General features: G+C 36.5%; 1 protein-coding gene across 5 annotated transcripts in view; it reads right to left on the reverse strand.

Annotated features, from left to right (window-relative positions):
* LOC308194079 (uncharacterized protein) overlaps positions 1–17,699 on the reverse strand; it is a 60,159-nt gene that overhangs the window by 38,446 nt on the left and 4,014 nt on the right. Inside the window, exon 4 of one of the 5 annotated variants that reach the window (XR_013950236.1) lies at positions 1,621–1,668. The exons of 2 other annotated variants lie outside the window; for them this stretch is intronic. The gene's annotated coding sequence lies outside the window, so the exon portion shown is untranslated. Of the gene's footprint in view, positions 1–1,620; positions 1,669–6,503; positions 7,001–13,243; positions 15,354–17,699 lie in introns of those variants that run through there. 2 more of the 5 variants (XR_013950237.1, XR_013950238.1) reach the window with 2 other exon arrangements.

Consider the following 17,699-nt stretch of genomic DNA (forward strand, 5'->3'; position numbering starts at 1 on the left):
TTGAAAAACAGTTGCAGACAAGATAAAGCGTGATACAGCACAGATTGTACATAATTAATGAATGACTGAGGATGATGACACCTTAACTGCCATTATTCTAAGGCTGGGCTACCTGACCTAATGGTGAACATGAAACAAACCAAAATTAAAACAGGAACATTTGCAGGAGGAAAAAATATTTGTCTCCTTTCTGTGGAAAGTATCAAGAAAGCTTCAGTTCCTCAATCAAGCCATTTCACAGCCACATGCCCTTTTATAATATTTTCAATGAAAAATGCATGTACTAATCCTCAATTAGAAGAATAAACAATAAAAACTTATAAAACAGATCAGAGAACACTATCATACAAGTATTATGTACTCAAGACTACAACTGTGTTTCAAAGAATGGATTATGTCAGCCATGTTTATGTGAAAGATGTTCTGCATTTTATTATAAGAAATTTTCTGACTGTATACACATTTTAAAAATAGAAGTTTTGAGCAACACTTACTAGCATTTTCTAAGCAAAAGTCAATTCCTTCCATGAAGGGAAGCACACGTACATTACAATTGGCAGCTTTTTAAGGTTATTAGAACAAGTGTCCCTGCATGTTTTATCCTGCAGATTCTATGCACTTGCTAGGTTACCAAACCTCAAAAAAGAAATGAAAAACATCTTCAGAACTATTGAACACTACACACAGAGACAGTAGATAAATATAATTTATCACCATGCACTGTCAGGGGACAGTGGGCTAAGCGGCAACATTCTACTTCCAAATTCTTTAAAATATTCTTAAAGCCTTATAATATACTTTTTAATTATTATTTTCTCTCAAAATAGTACTGTTGTGATTTTAAGAACTAACAATCTGATTTTTCCTTTAAAGTTTTGCAGCTTCTTTGGCTTACTGGGATATGTCCTCACGAAAAACAAAATGTACATATATGAAGACACATAAATCCCATGTTTCTATACCCATTCCCAAATACAACTGCAGGTAAGATAGCAGGTAATCAAACAATAGCTCCTACATTCAACTAGAGTCAAATAGTCCTAAACTGTATTCTACTGCATTAACCACAAGATGACATTTTTTCATAATCCTCCTGGCTAAGAGCATTTGCAGTTAGTTATGGGTATTAGTTTGCCAAAGGTCAGCACACAATAGTAGTCTAGCCAGTAGTCACTGTTTGCTACAGCTAACAGATCATGCTTGCTCTTTATCAAAGCAACAATAACATTTTAAGCATTTATTAGTTTCCTCTGATGCTATTTAATACAAGTGGAAAAAAACCAATAACTTTTCTTCATCTCTTATTCAAAATGTTTTCAGTTCAAAATCCTACAATACAAGGCTACCTTCCTCAACTAAAAATTGAAAAATGGACTCCTTGTCAGAAGGTAATATTTGTAAATAATTAAAAATGAAAAAGGAACAAAAAGCAGATGATAAGCAGAAAAAGAGGGGATATGAAACCACTTTTTCAGGTTTGTGCATCTGTAAAGCACACCAATTCACAGAAAAAGGTAATCTTTTTTACATTATAATTCATGCATACTTTGATGAATTAAACTTTTTTTCTACATTAAATTGTGATAAAAATACAATTATGACATTGAAAATAAAATTTACCTGAGCACGGAAGGGACAGAGGTCACCAGTGACATAGGGCAAGCAGACCTGAGAGGAGAAAGGTGCCTGAATCATAGTTGTATTATTACGTTTGATGTGTGTACTTTTAGAAAAGAATCTCAGATTTCTAAGAATCTTAGAAATTGTTCTAGTGCCTGATTTAATGGAGTGTATAGCAAGCAGTGGGAGCTCTGTACCAATAGCCTGAAGACCTGTGCCTATGAATGCTCATAGTATCACTTCCAGAAGACACAAAACATTTGTATACAGTGAATCAGGAGAAAGAGCTCCACTTCCAGCACTCATTTTTCTTACTCTTCAAACAGACTGTTTCTGGCATGGGACACATCAGTAATGACTACAAAAAAAAAAAAAAGAAAAATATCAGTCAAGATTTTCATGAACTAGAAAATCCCTGAAGCGTCTACTATGCACTTTTATTATTTAAGAAAAGACAATCAGGAAGTGGTAGCCTTCCAGATGCCACTGAAATCTGGAGAGAAGCAATAAATCTTTCTAACTACAGCATTCTTGATCAACCACTAAGAAGTGAGTAACCAGACTTCCTAAATCCCAAAGGCACTTGCCTTTTAATTTCGGCACTAAGACAAAAGAAGATACATAAACTTTTTAATCCTGAGCTAAGGCATAAGGAGTAGCATATGAGAAAAAATAAAACTTCATAGGGTAACGGTTAAGGGACATTAAGCTTCACTGTTAAACTCAACGTTTAACCTTCCACGCTCAAAGCTCCAGAAATATGTTTGGACTTCTTTCCCCTGATTTCTGTATAAGTACAGGGTGAAAAAAAGATGCATTGTCTTTCCAGGAGTGAAAGCAAACAGGATCCTTAATCAATAGGGACTTAAGAAATTGACAATCATTTGTTGAATCCTTCAAATTTGTACACATATACAAGTGCTAAAACTGTAGTCTTGGTCTGAAACTCAATTTGTGCATATGCATAATGTATACATACAAACAGTTGCAGTAACATTTACAAATAGAGTGAGAGAAATAGCTAATACTTTTTTTAAAAAAATAAGCTGCTATATAGAAATACTAATGTTTGTGACCAGTGAAATTTTGATTGATAACCATATATCTACAGATATTAAGGAAGGTTGGAAAAATACACCACAGCATTAGCAAGGCCCATGCAGCAGGAGAGAGCATTCTGTAAAACTGAATAACCACCATGGATTCAAAAGTACAGGGGTATTTATCTGTATTATCTAATATAGGCTCTTTTTTTTTTTTTTTCCCTTATTTAAGATCTTTAGATCCTTTAGATGATCCAGCTGATGCTCCTGATTTCACCATTAAGGGCACAGACCCCCAAGAATCCAACACTCGCAGTGATTAAGGTTTGACATTTTGACTATGCCCTAAATCCTGGCTCTTCTACTCCCTAGTCCAAGCCATGGCAAAGCTCTGTGGGTGCCCACATTGTGTCCAGAACCTCACTATCTTAGTCCCTGTGGCTGTCCATTTGCCTGGGCTGTGAAGATACACCTTCACTAAGCCCTGAGCGCTTGTCTGAAGACATTGGTCTTCAGGGCAAACAGAGAAACACCCTTCCCCGAAGCCAGAGATATGCTTGCACTTATATCCATATACACATTCACTCACAGAGTATTAACTAGACCGCACACTCCTTGGCCGTAATTGTGGATATGCACCCCTAGATTTCTAATAATTCTTAAGATAAGAGGAATTATTTCATTATTTTCCTAAGAAATGGCTTAGGAAACCTGCACAACACATGCATGTTTTGATTTTCATTACTGTACAATTCCACTTGTGCACTCCTAGAAGTTTAAAACTGAAGAAAAAAAAGAACAGTATTTCAAAGTAAAAATAATAATTGCAATCATTCTTCATAGAAAAAATAACCTTGCATGTTGTCCCAGGTTTTGGTGGACTATCTTTCCTGTTTAACCGTGTTTCAGTATTTTCACAGCAAGCTGTGCTGTGTGTCTTCACAAAACACTGTGTAAAGAAGAATAAAATCAAATACGATGGATACATGCAAAATTCAGATATTGAGATGGAAACTTTTTTTGCATTTTGACAAACCGATCATAGATTCATATTAGGTATCAACATAAGAGCTTTATTTACTGCATATCTGAACTTTAATAACAATGCAAATTTTGCTGCTCTCATTAAAAATCTGTACCTGAAATTAAATGGCAATTAAGAAGATCCCTGACCCTGATATAAATAATCATACTGCTCCTACAAACTCTTTCTGGTGTTAGACTGAAAGCCCAACTTTTTTCACTTCTTGTTTTTTCATGTTTCTCAAATATCAAGATAGCATATTTGATGTGAAATTAACATTGGTTGTTTTCCAGAATGGCTGGTAAAAAATATAGATTTCTATATGTGTGGGCCTAAAACGTGTTTCCTTTAAATAGCCCCTTATGCAACCTCTGACTGTCAGAGGAAAAGTGTAAAGTCAGCATTCTCGAAAAATGTATTGGTAAAATTTAAAATTATTAAACAGTGAAAATTATTAGGAAAACTATAATTAGTGCAGTTAAAATTATTAGGAAAATATAATAAAATTTACCAAAGAAAATAAATTAAAAAAAATACAATAAATAAAAAATTGCAATAAATTAAATACTGCTGCATCCCTCATCTGTTTTTCTATGGATATACTACTTATTATACTTTCACCCTGAGTATATGCAGAATATTTCTTAAAGAGTGAATCACGGCTATTTCATTGATACCTTTCTGTGAAAACTGGCCCCTATGTTAACCATCTTGCATGGAAAATGTCCAAATATGGCTTAGTAAAATCATAAGATTTAGGATATAAAATATCAAATTACCTCACAGAACAAGGAGCTGTCAACTAAATGGAAATAAACCACAAATATAAATATATATATATACTCTTAAATTGTACATACTGAGGACATATTTAAATATTCAAACCATATTTTCATACTCTAAACTAAACTAACCAAGTTTCCTATATTTAATCTGTTTCAGAATTACTGTTTATAGAAAACATATAAATAGAGTTATGTTTCATTCTAAATGGCCCTTATTTATTCCAAGTTGACTACAAAAAAGCCAAATCCATTTTTTCAGCCCTCCTATGGAAATTCACATTTTCACTACCAGTAAATGGTAGTACAATGTTGGCTTACTGTGTTATATATGCCTGAAGAAATATATGTCTTCTTAGGCCAGCAGAAAGGATGGAGACCATATACAGCTTAGGCAAGAAAGGGAATGACTGAGACAGTGTAAGGCATGATTTAAGGTACTTGAAGTATTATCACTGGATGGCAATATGCAACTCTAAGAAACTGTTTTCAACAGATACAACTAGAATAAAACTACAGTAGAAAACCACAGCATTTGTAGCCTCAGTGAGGTCAGTAACAAGCTTATCTCTACCCAAAATTGATTTTTTTTTCTCATTTATTTTATTTGTATATCAGATTGAACAGAATATCGCATGGACTCGCATGTCATATTAATGCATCTAGCCTGTTTTCAAATTATACATGCACATGATAAACTGGTAAGAGTGACCTGAAAAGTCACCTAGAAAACCTTCAGAGTCAACATATCACTGATGTTCTCTCTAGTTTGCACACCCTTGTATTTATTTGCTTGAATATTTCTTTCTCTAGACCTGCCTTGTTTACATGGAAGATTAAAGTGCTGTACATCCACATATCAAAATGTAGAATGAATAGTGTATTAAACTCACACCATCATGGTATTTTAATCAAAGGATATATAGACAAATATACCTCACAATGCCATTCATTCTTCATGTATGCAGCAGCTAAGAAATGAAGAAAAAATGTGTATACACAATATTATTCTAGTACCAACCTCCCAGGCTAAACAGTTGCATTGCATATCTGAGTTTTACTTCAGCATTTTGAAGTCTACATGTATGGGAAGTAGGGAAGATTAGAAAATTACTAGGTCTTGGATAGAAAATTGTTACTTCCTTGGAATTTCTGAATACTGTGATTGAAGAAGACATTTTTTTTATTTGCTTGCTTTTTCTTTGCTTGTTGCCGGAATCCACCCTGAAGAGCTATGGATGCTCAAGATTTCTGGCTTGGGTTTAATGCAATAAACTTAACAATATGGGTTATCAAAACCAATAAAAAAGTATAGATAAGTAGTCCTTTGGTTGCTTCAAAAACTAAAAATAAGTGGTGTTTAATAGCCAAACCGATTTAAGCAACAGCTATAGGCAGAAAAGTGGATATGAAGAAAAATTGGAGATATTGATCTGCATTTTGGTATTTGGATCGTATTTTGATATACAGCATACTGATGACCAGGAATTTTTGCACCTGACTATTTCTCATTCAGACAGAGGTCAATGACAGCATGAGTATACTCATGGGAAGAAAGGCTCGCAACAGTCACAAGAAGGTTTATCCCTTAACTAATGGTCATCTGCTCCAGTACACCCACAGTTACTCTAATACAATTGTAGTATTTAAATATTATAGGTAAAGTTAAAAAGTATTGGTAAAATCTGAAGGTATCATCTAGTTATGACACCTACAATCTAAAAGAGTATATTGTTTTTTAAGCTTCCTAATTAAAACTCCTTCCTCCAAAAGGTAAAATGAAATTTTCAATTTCCCCTCCCTCCATTCCTTGAGTCTCTCTTCTGATTTTTTGTTTTGTTTTGTTTTTAATATTCTTCTTTGCAGTTTAGTGGCCCACGGTTATTTCACCGTTGAGACCATACACTTGGCAACATCATCACCTCCCTATGTGAAACAAATAGTAGTATTTATCTTATTTTTTAAAATAGTTACCTTAACTTTACAAGCAATTATTTATTTGCACTGTTAATATACTCTGAATTATATTATATATTATTTTTATATATATATATATATATATTCAGATTAAAAAGCTGAATGAGATACAAGTGTTTTTTCAGTAGTTTTTTTCAGGTTACACCCCGAAACATAAGAGAAGAGCTCAAAGGTTTACCACAAGATCATAAACATTGGTGTTCATTACACAACTGGAAATCAGTATTAAAAAAAAAAAAATACAAATTCCTAATTATATAAATATATTCCTTTGTAATCCTTTTTTGTTTCACATTCTTATTCCAGAAGATATATCTTTACTGACATGCCATCATATTGATTTTAATATTAATTTGGCTTCAGGCATTATATCATATTTTCAGAATTCATTATAAATAATGATTGGTTTGAGCATGCATTACTTGTGCTTTATGATGACTACAGTTAATGGGACTTGCAGCTATTTTAGTTCCTATTATCTTGCTTATCCTGGAGGTTTCTCTCCTGAGGCAATCAAGATGAAGAGGTATTTTGGTCCTCAGAGGGCATTGTCCCTGTAAAAAGGAAGCTATCAATGATGATGCTATTGCAAGCATGTACGAAGCACCTATCACCATAACGTCCATGCCTATTTTTTGAAATTTAAAAGTAAAGCAAACAATACTTTTTCAAATTTGAAGATTGATTACCAGTTTACCTCTTTAAGCTTTGCCAATACTCTTAGACAATTATCTTCAGTATTCCGTAAAACCACAAACAGTCCAATGGACTACAAACGACGACAAAATTGTCAAGCTGTTCAGGGCCTTCACTACACATGGCAAACAGAATTCTTGTATTCTGAGTGTTGAACCACCACCAGAAAGAGTTCAGGAAAAAAAAAGTTCAGAAAAAAAAAAAAAAAGATGCTTGTCTTTTTCTCTTGCTGTCAGAAGACTAGTAACTGTTATGACTTTACATTAAGCTTCAGACTAATCTACATGTTTAAGCCTACAGAAGTACTGTTGTACAGATTGCTATTGCTAGAGTAAAGGATCAGCAACTGTGGAATAATTTACATTTCAGAAGTGCAATTTATGGACTAGATGACAGTAAAACAGATAAATAAATCTGTTATAATAGTTGTTGCCCTCAAATTTCTTTGCCATAATGACATGTTTCTCATTGAATATAAAACTTTGCCAGACATTTCAAATATTTCTCTTTGGCAATTAAAATGGTTTCTATTTAATCTCAGGTGATTTTAAAATAGGAAAAATACCATTAATAAGAAATATCCAGAAACCACCTGAACATTGATCCATCTGACCATTCAATTATATCTTTGCAGATGAAGAATAACTCCTAAAGAAGCTTGTCTAAGAAAGGCCCAGGACAATTTACCCTTCAGTTAGAAAATCTAATTAAATACTTGTGTTTAAGGTGCACTGAAATTCGGTCAGGTAAGCAATAGATGTGAAGAAAGCAGTGGAAGCAACTTTAATCATAACGTATAACAATACAAATGTATTATTTATACATTTTATATATTTATACATTTATACATATATTTAATACAAATACATAAAAAGGTTGGACTAGATGATCTTAGAGATCTTTTCCAACCTAAATGATTCTATGATTCTGTGATTAAATCTTTGAGCATGCTTTGTATTAACAGTTGCCTAGCAGAATTTAGTGATTCATTAGGAAACAACAATTTGATAAATATATGTGTATAGATCATATAGACTATGAAATTTTAAATACATTGCATGCACTTCAGTTTCTTCAGTTTTATAAAACAAAGAGATTTTCAAATTGAAGTTAAAAGAATATGGACCTCATATTACTAGTTAATTATTTCTGAATATTATATTACAGTACATAATGAGAAAACAACAACATACAAAATGGCTCACCATTCAGGGTCACTGGGGTTATCTACAGACTAACGTTATCATGAGTTTTCATTTGTTAATAACCTTAATTTATATGCTGAGATATTAAGCTCTCTATATAATAAACAACAAGTAAACACTATGTCACTTTGTTTCCCCTCTCAAACTGTAATATTTCAAGATATTACAGGTCTAGGAAAATAGCCCTCACACTGCTAGAAATTTACTAACTAATTTGTTGTCCTTATTCAGGCAATATTACAGTAGTTTTATACAGCCATCACACAACATACATAGACAAGGTGGAATTAAAATGACCCAAAGGAGAACATAGAAAAACAGATTGTGAAGTAGTCATGGGATAAAACAAGTGAGATGATTTGATAAGGGGAGGAAAAAAAAATAGCAAAAGCCATTCCCAAGAGCAATATTTTAAAGAAAATAAGGCATAACTATTTCAAGCAAGCTGGATGTTGTGGTTTAACCCGGCTGGCAGCTAAACACCACACAGCCGTTCGCTCACCCTCCCCCCTCCCCCTTTCCTCCCCCTGGCTGGAGGCAGGGCCCCTCTAGTCCTGGTCAGAATCTTCGTTTCTGTGTCTAAAGGACTGCTTGCTGGAAGTTGGAGCAGCAAACTTTTCAGAGAATTCCTTTTTCCCACTTGTTTTCCTTTGCAATTCACGTACCCATGCCTCTAGGGTCGCAGTAGATTTTCCATCCCATTTTCTCATGTCCTCTCCATGGTCACGTAGGTAAAACCACAGGGTGGCGCGGTGTGTGTGCCCACCATATTGTCTTCCTTGCATAGATGAACGTTTACCCCTAATAGCTGAGACACTGGTTTGTACAGGTGGGGAGGAAAATAATCTCTCTTCAAGTTGGTGGATCTTTTCAGAAAGTTTCTCCAAAGTATTCTCTTTTAGCTGGTGGACACTGTTTCGTTCAGGTGGAGGGGAAGATAATCTTTCTTCAAGTTGGTGGATCTTTTCAGAAAGTTTCTCCAAAGCATTCTCTTTTAGCTGGTGGACACTGGTTCGTTCAGGTGGAGGGGAAGATAAATTCTCTTTAAGTTGGTGGACCTCTTCAGAGAGTTTCTCCACAGCCGAGACACAGGCCTGTAGGGAAGAGGAGAGATTTCCTTCGTACTGCCGGAGTAATTTAGCCACTTCATTCACTGGGGGATTCTCCTCCGCTTTCCAGGCTATTATTGCCAATGAGCTGGCATATGATGATGGGGCACTCCGTACAAACTTCCGCCACATAGGTGGTGTACACTGGACTGCATCTGGATCTGCGGATGTTTGTGCGTCGTCTAGGTCCTTATAAATTACTTCCCGTACGGCCAATTCCCTCAGGTACTGAATTCCCTTCTCCATGGTGGTTCATTTGCCTGGTAGACATACAAGTTCTTCCTTGAAGGGATACCTTTCCTGCACAGCTGACAGGAGACGCCTCCAGAGACTGCGAGATCGTGCTCCATCTCCAATTGCTTTGTCAATGCATGCGTCCCTAGCAAGGGATCCCAGCCGCCTGGCTTCCTTGCCCTCTAATTCCACATAATTGGCTCCAGTGTCCCAGCACCGGAGCAGCCAGGTGACAAGGTGCTCGCCTATACAGCGACCAAAATCTTTTTGCACATCTCGTAGCTCACGCTGGTATAGAGTCCGGGTAGTTACTGTTGATTTTTCGACACCCTCATCCTCATCTTCAGTCTCCTGCACCTTTGATGGCTGGTGTAGAGTCCGGGTAGTTACTGTTGATTTTTCGACATCCTCATCCTCATCTTCAGTCTCCTGCACCTTTGATGGCCCAGCCTCGTCTTCACTATGCCCATACTTAGCAGAAGACTGTTTGCGTTGTAAACGACCTGAGCCTCTATACCATTTCTTCACCTTGTCTACAGGGGCAACTTGCACTGCTACAGCTCGTTTCTCTAATCCAGACACAGGGTCTGCCACAGGGGTTGGAATACCCTCTGCGGGGTCAACTTGCACTGCTACAGCTCGTTTCTCTGACCCAGACACAGGAGTGGGAGCAGCTGCACGAGCTGGAGTGGCCACGGGAGCTGGAGCTGGAGCGGCTGCAGGAGCTGGAGCGGCTGCAGGAGCTGGAGCTGGAGCGGCTGCAGGAGCTGGAGCTGGAGCGGCTGCAGGAGCTGGAGCTGGAGCGGCTGCAGGAGCTGGAACTGGAACGGCTGCAGGAGCTGGAGCGGCTGCAGGAGCAGGAGCGGCTGCAGGAGCTGGAGCTAGGTTGCTAGTAGCATCAATTGCAGCTCGATAGGCACAAGCCAGACCCCAGCACGCTACAGTGATTTGTGTCACTTTGGAACTGCCAGAGTCATGACACCTTTTTTTCAAGCATTCTGCCAGCTTTTTAGGATTTTGCAGTTGTTCAGGGGTGAATGTCCAAAACACTGGAGGTGACCACTGCTCTAGAAACCTGCCCATATCCTCCCACACTCCCTGCCACTCGCAACTATCCCGCCTCAAGACAGATCTCCGGATGAGATTCCTAAGTAGTTGTTTAACCCTCCACAAAACCTGAAGCGCATTCAGGAGACATAACAACAAGAGCAGGCTGGTCTGAGTATCCCAAGGATATTCAACATCTCGGAGAACCACCGTAACTAGCTCGGGGGATAAGAGGGTGGTGGTGAAGGAGAAAGGGAGAGTGAACAGGTAGGGAAACATGTCTTCCCCTGTCCCCTTCACAGATTGGCTCCCTAACGAAAACAGGCAATAGGTGTAATTGCTAATAGTTTCCGAGATATGGGTTCCAAAGTATAGAGTCGATGTCAGTGCTGAGTACAAATACCAGGTTAAAGTCGTGACCAGATATTTCATCATTTCATAAGCCATTGTTACACCGCACAGTACCATAACAATCTTAAACCAGGGCCCGGAAAGGATAAACAGTGCAACAGGGAGCACATACAGAAAGTAACGCACCATAAAACTCAATTTGGAATACAGGTACAGCAGACTGGAGATTAAGGCAATCAACATCGTGACTAGCAACTATTAAGCAGGTCCAATACTTACACCAATTTTAGTTTAACACACTCTGGTCAGATTTGTCGATATCTCAACCCTTCAGGCCCCACGTTGGGCGCCAAAAGGACTGTTGTGGTTTAACCCGGCTGGCAGCTAAACACCACACAGCCGTTCGCTCACCCTCCCCCCTCCCTCTCTGGGATGGGGGAGAGAAACGGGAAAGTGAAGCCGGTGAGTTGAGATAAAGACAGTTTATTAAGACAGGAATATAATAATATAAGGAATATAAGGAATATAATAATAACAATAATAATAATAATAATAGTGATAATGATAATAGTATTAACAATAATAATGTGTAAGAAAACAAGTGATGCACAATGCAATTGCTCACCACCCGCTGACCGATGCCCAGCCTATCCCCGAGCAGCCAGCCACCCCCACCCCGGCCAGCCACCCCTATATATTGTTTAGCATGACGTCAGATGGTATGGAATACCCCTTTGGCCAGTTTGGGTCAGCTGTCCTGGGTCTGTCCCCTCCCAGCTCCTGCTGCACCCCCAGCCTGCTCGCTGGCAGGACAGAGCGAGAAGCTGAAAAGTCCTTGGCCTGGTGTAAACACTGCTCTGCAACAATTAAAACATCAGCATGTTATCAGCGCTCTTCTCATCCTAATCCAAAACATAGCACCCTACCAGCTACTATGAGCTACTTAACTCTGTCCTAACTGGAACCAGGACACTGGAAAACAATTGGAGACAGTACACAGAAAGAATAGAGACTGTCTATTATTACCCTGCCATCTACATATTCACAGACCTGAGTAAAATAGACACCATGTGAACTGAAAGAGATCAAGCTAATTATTACTGTACTGAGTAAAATGTAAACCTGATAGAGATGATACTCTCTACTATTTTCTCTGGGAGCTACAAAACACATTTTTATTCACCAGTTTTTAAGTCATGTTATTTCAAGAGAAACCCTCTTCCTATGCAACCTGCCTTCCTTCTTAACTGAGACTACTCCTGATATTAAAGCTGAGATATCTAAATGATATTGCCATACCTTACAACAAAACAAAACACTCCTGATCAATTTTTTTTTTCTTTCTTTTCCCTCCAAGATACAACTATTGCCTATGATGGATACATTTACTCTTCATAAAGGTAGCAATTTGAAGTACCATGTTTAGTTACTAGAGGCTAACTACAGGCTGGAAACTGAAAAATGCAAGTTATGAATTTTCACTCAAATGCAATCATTTCTCTTATTTGAGTTTTTAATTCTCTTCCTATCCTTTACATTTTACAAAGCTATAATTAATTGCTATCATTTTGGATGTTACTATTCTGGGCAATGCAAAAATAGTATTAAATGTTCTGTAACACACCTGTCTGAGTTAATACTGGCTTGAACTAATCTGCCCATAGATGCTTATGAAGTTTCAACAGAAAAATCTAACTATATGCACTCCTCTGACATATATTAGGTAACATTATGAACATAGTTCACGTAATACAATGCTCTTTTAAGCTATTTCCAAACGAATAGTTTATTTTCAGTGTTTTAAGATTAACAGCAGCATTTGACCAAATAACATAACTTCAACTTACACAGACATCCCACCAAAAACTATTTTTCACAAAAAAAAAAAAAATTTTACCATTGACTCATTTAATCTGAATTGCCTATTACTATTATTGTGTTGTTTTCACAATACTGGCACCAGTGCTTCTTCTATCTAGGTTAAATATCATGGAATGGGGAGGAAATATTAATGGTAGCAACAACAATGAACGTGAAATAATTTGCCATGTTTTAGAGCTGCATTATAATGCGTAATAGACTTTTTAATAACATGAAATGAGACTGATTTATAAATCTCTAGAATGACATCTGAAAAGAACTTAGGCCGGTAAAAAAAAAACAAATGGCAACTAATGTATCTTTCACGTTGACTGTGGCAGTGATTTACTATGTTGTCTGCAATGCTAAATATACATCATAAATCCCTCCAACAGAAGCCTTATTATATTCATCCATCTCTTCCCTATGAGCCAACAATTTCTTCTTTCATAAGCTTTATTGTATAAAAAGGAACTCATTAAATAAAATAAAATGCAGGCTAAAGCCAGTGATCTTACATTAACCTAATGAGAACTTTATCTAAAGAATGCATACTGGAGATACCCTGTGGTTATGTAATTGTTAAAGACTATTTATCGAGTGACAGTGGGCAAGCTCTTTTCATGGAAGATAAAATGATACAGAGCTCTTTATAAGCCTACAATAACTGATCAGTTTTCTGCTTCTGTAAAACCTATTGTATACAGTCTATTAAATAATACAAATTGGAAAGAAAGATCTCAACAGTTTGCAAACGAGCATGACTATAAAGAGGGATCATTTATTGAGTGAGACAATATCAAGTAATTAGAAAAGAAAAGCAAATGGAAACTTAATGGACAATTAATATCAGTGTGAAAAGTCCCTCCTTTCAGTCAGTTGACAATGAAATGTTACACGCTCAGAGCATTTAAGTCCACATTTGGTGCTTTCAAAGTACCCCTTCCACTGTTTAGCACATGAGCAATTACAGTAGAACATTATGATGGGGACATGTTTTGATTCACAGAAAGCTCCCACCAGTTACTGTCCTTTGAAGACAATGTCATCAGCCTTTGGAAGAATGACTCCAAAATTAATCTCTCATAATTTTTTCTATGAAAACAAGCAGTTCAGCACCAGAAACAATACTCAAATATCCTTTTTTCGCATCAGTTCTAATCTGAGCATCTCTTTCCCTTCAGTTTCTTGAAGTGTTTTTTTGTGTGTGTGTGTGTGTGTTTTTTGTTTGTTTTGGTTTGCTTGTTGTTGTTATTTTTTGTGTGTGGGTTTTTGTCTTTTTTTTTTTTTGGTTGGTTGGTTGCTGGTGGTGTTTGCTTCTTTTTTTTTTTAGCCTTGCAGATAGAGGCATAGGTTGTTCTTGGGACTGTTCCTCCAACTCTTACCTCAGGTATTTTGGTGTGCTATATTAATATAACAGTTCTTAGTCTGTCCTGCAGCATGCACGATCACTTCTTGAATGCAATCTCATTCCTCAGGTGGAAGTTAGCTAGGACTTACTAGTATTAAACAAGAGAGCAGCTCTCTTGCACTGCTGACAATAGTGGGAAGAACATAATTTGGAAACAAACTTGGCAGAGGAAAATTGGACAGAAAATTAAGGGGTATTTAAGTCTGAAGTGCAGTTTAATGAATTCAGTGTGAGTTAACAAATAAAACACAGAACAATTTAACCTTATATGATCACCCACAAGTAAGAAGATGAGAACAAAAGTAGAGGGGAAAATTTACAACAGATGAAAAGACATTTTACCTATTTTCCAACCTGAAGGCACAGTGCAAGTTATTAAGAAGTGATAAAAAGCAGACATCTGAAGTAAGGCCATCTGCCTCCACAGTCTTATACAAGATACAAAAATGGATGCAGCCTTGAAACCAGGTGATCATCCAGTGATGCAGTGTTGAAAGGTCACTCACTGGGGAAGATGGGAGGAGAAGGCATTAACCTCACCGATACCAAGCAGATGTTTGGGCAAAGAGATGTTATAGAGAAATGAAAATTAGTGATTTATCATCCAGAACAGAGAGAGAGACAAGTGCATCATGACACAGCTGAGAGATGGGCTTGCCCCTAAGTAGACTGGAATTTCAGATAGGCAATTAAAGAAAAAGACAAGTTAGCCACCTTCTGCTTTATATGTATTTAGGATATTTGGATCCTATGTTCTTGGTTGAAATCTGTACTACCTATTTGTTTTCTCCATTGAATTCCTTAGGCTGCTGAGGCAGCTGGCAACGATAGGAAACATAATTCCTCCACTGCTAATGCGTCTGCTTTTGGTGATTTTCCAAAAGAATGCTGCACAGCTGCCTTTGTCTGCTTGGCAAGATTGACTTTTTCAGGAATTTTGAATCAGAACCAGATGACCAGGAATGTATGTGTGACATTTTAATCTCATCACATCCTAAAAAAAAAAAAAAGGTCTACATGTATCCTTTAAAAATGGATTTTTTTTGCTTATATTTTACATCTGTTTCAGAAGGATAAATGACATACTTCACTGAAGGAGAGGTTTCAAATTTACTTTTAACTACATGCACTCAGGAGTTACTGGAAAGGAGGTTTGATGGCTATACTGCAGAGTAATTTTGATTTGTTAATGCAGTTGTTAATTGAAAAGAAAACTAATAATATTTTCAGCAGTGACAGTAAGGCAATTGCTTCATTCCTTAAAATAGCTTCCTACTACATTCCTACATGAAAACAAAAACCAATCTTAGTGTTTTATCTATCAGTGTTTAACTTAGGGTGTTTGGGATCTTTTTTGTTATTATTTTCTTAATAACCTCAGAAGGATGGTTATTTCTGACTTTTTCTAAAAAGGATAAAGACATCTAATCACTGCAGCTCTTGAGGTCTAGAAGCATATTATAGGACATTTCCTTTTCTTAAAAAAGGGTCTACATTTCTTTACTCTAAATGCTTATCCTGTCTGTGTCAGACAACCTGTGGCTGTCACACACGGCTGTCACACAATGCCTCTGTGTAACGGTCATGGCAGCTCCATTAGTTCCTGACTGGAGCTTTGCTCCACATAAATTATTCTAAAAGTCTTTTTTTTTTTTTTAATAATAATAATAATAAATACTTCTATTAAATTGTGCATGTTTTCCAGTGGAAGTGAGGACATCTGAGAAAAAAAATAAGTTTTTCTTGCACAAAGAACATCACACCAAAATTTTTCATGTATTTCATCCTTCTGTTCATTCTTCTACCTTCCCACTTCTGCAACAAAGGAAATGTCCTGATAATTCTGAATGGGTTTAAGCCATGCTCTTACTTTAGTTTTCTATATAACTCCTTTCTTTATGTTGCTTGTTATTTCTCTCTGCTTTGCATGCCCTGAATCATGAAGACTAAAGACTGATACTAAATATCAAAAGTATGCATTTACCAATAACATGTAGTATTAAAACAAAACGATTGTAGTTTTGCCTTGTCTCTGAAGCAATGGAAGAACTACAGCACTTAGTAGATCCTGAGTTTCTATCTATGGCAGAAACAAGTACCCAAATTCTACGTGTATAACTGGAATTTTTAATATACATGACTGATTCTAAATCATGAAAGCAAAACAATGTGTGTTGACAACACGTCACTCAATATCATTCTGTCTCATATTTTCCTTATAAATCTGTCTATATTATACAGCAATGCATGGGAAGTCTTGGTAATATTCTTCCCTTAAGCCCCAATGCTTATATAACGTACCTCAGACTTTTTTTTTTTATTTAGAAAGATTTCATTGTGTTAGTATTGCTACAAAACCACCATTAAAAGGGATATAAAAGGTTTCAAGTACCACAATATCCAACTTTCAGTTGCTGTTCAATCTGACCTTCCCACTATTCTGCTAAAAAAAATAAATAAATATATATTTCAAGAACTCCTCAAAATCTTTAGCTTTATAATAGATGTTACCATTCTATTTGGTAAATACTTTACCTGTGTGTCTATCACACACAGAGGTGTCTTTGCTATATTTCTCAGAATTTACAAAACAAAGCTAAAATCATAACACAGTTATGCATTCTGCTGTGCCACAGATTACGAATACTCTCAAAAGAGAGGTGGGGTGCAAAATTGCTCCATTAAATTTCAGTTATACATTCAAGGCACCCATGCCCCCAAAGCACTTAATAAGAACAGCAACCTTTATTGCACTTAAATGAATTTTCAAAAGGAGGAAAGAAAGCATCTCATCTCCCAAAATGAGAAAGATAAGATTGGGAATAGAAAGTGGAGTGATTCACTTACATAAATTAAAAAAAAAAAAAAAAAAAAAAAAAAGTGAAGTCCAAGCATGTAGGTAATAAATAAACTGAACAGAAATCAACAACACAACAACATTATTCTAAGTTTGTGCTTGCTGACTGTCATTTGTCTCTCAAATAACCTCTTTCCTTGACTGCTTTCACTTATTGCAACTTGTTCTCCATAAATAAGAGACAATGATTGCTGGGACGGGGATTCTCTATGTTTTATCATTTCCAAAGTTCTGGGCACAGCAAATTCCTAATTCCTGACCCGTAGGTGCTATTGCAATAACCATGAGCAGTAAGAAAAGAGCCAGCAATCTAGCGAACAACAACAAAAATTGCAAAGCCAAAAGTGCACATTTTAAAAGTATGTATGAATATCTGTGTCATTAAGATATGCTTATTCTCTATAACCACAATACTACTTCATGAAAGTCTACGAGTACTTGTGTTTCCAGCTATCACATGGGTTTCCTTGAACACTAGTGCAA

Source organism: Anser brachyrhynchus (genome assembly GCF_964034855.1).
Source record: "Anser brachyrhynchus genome assembly, chromosome: 4".
NCBI classification, from domain to species: domain Eukaryota; kingdom Metazoa; phylum Chordata; class Aves; order Anseriformes; family Anatidae; genus Anser; species Anser brachyrhynchus.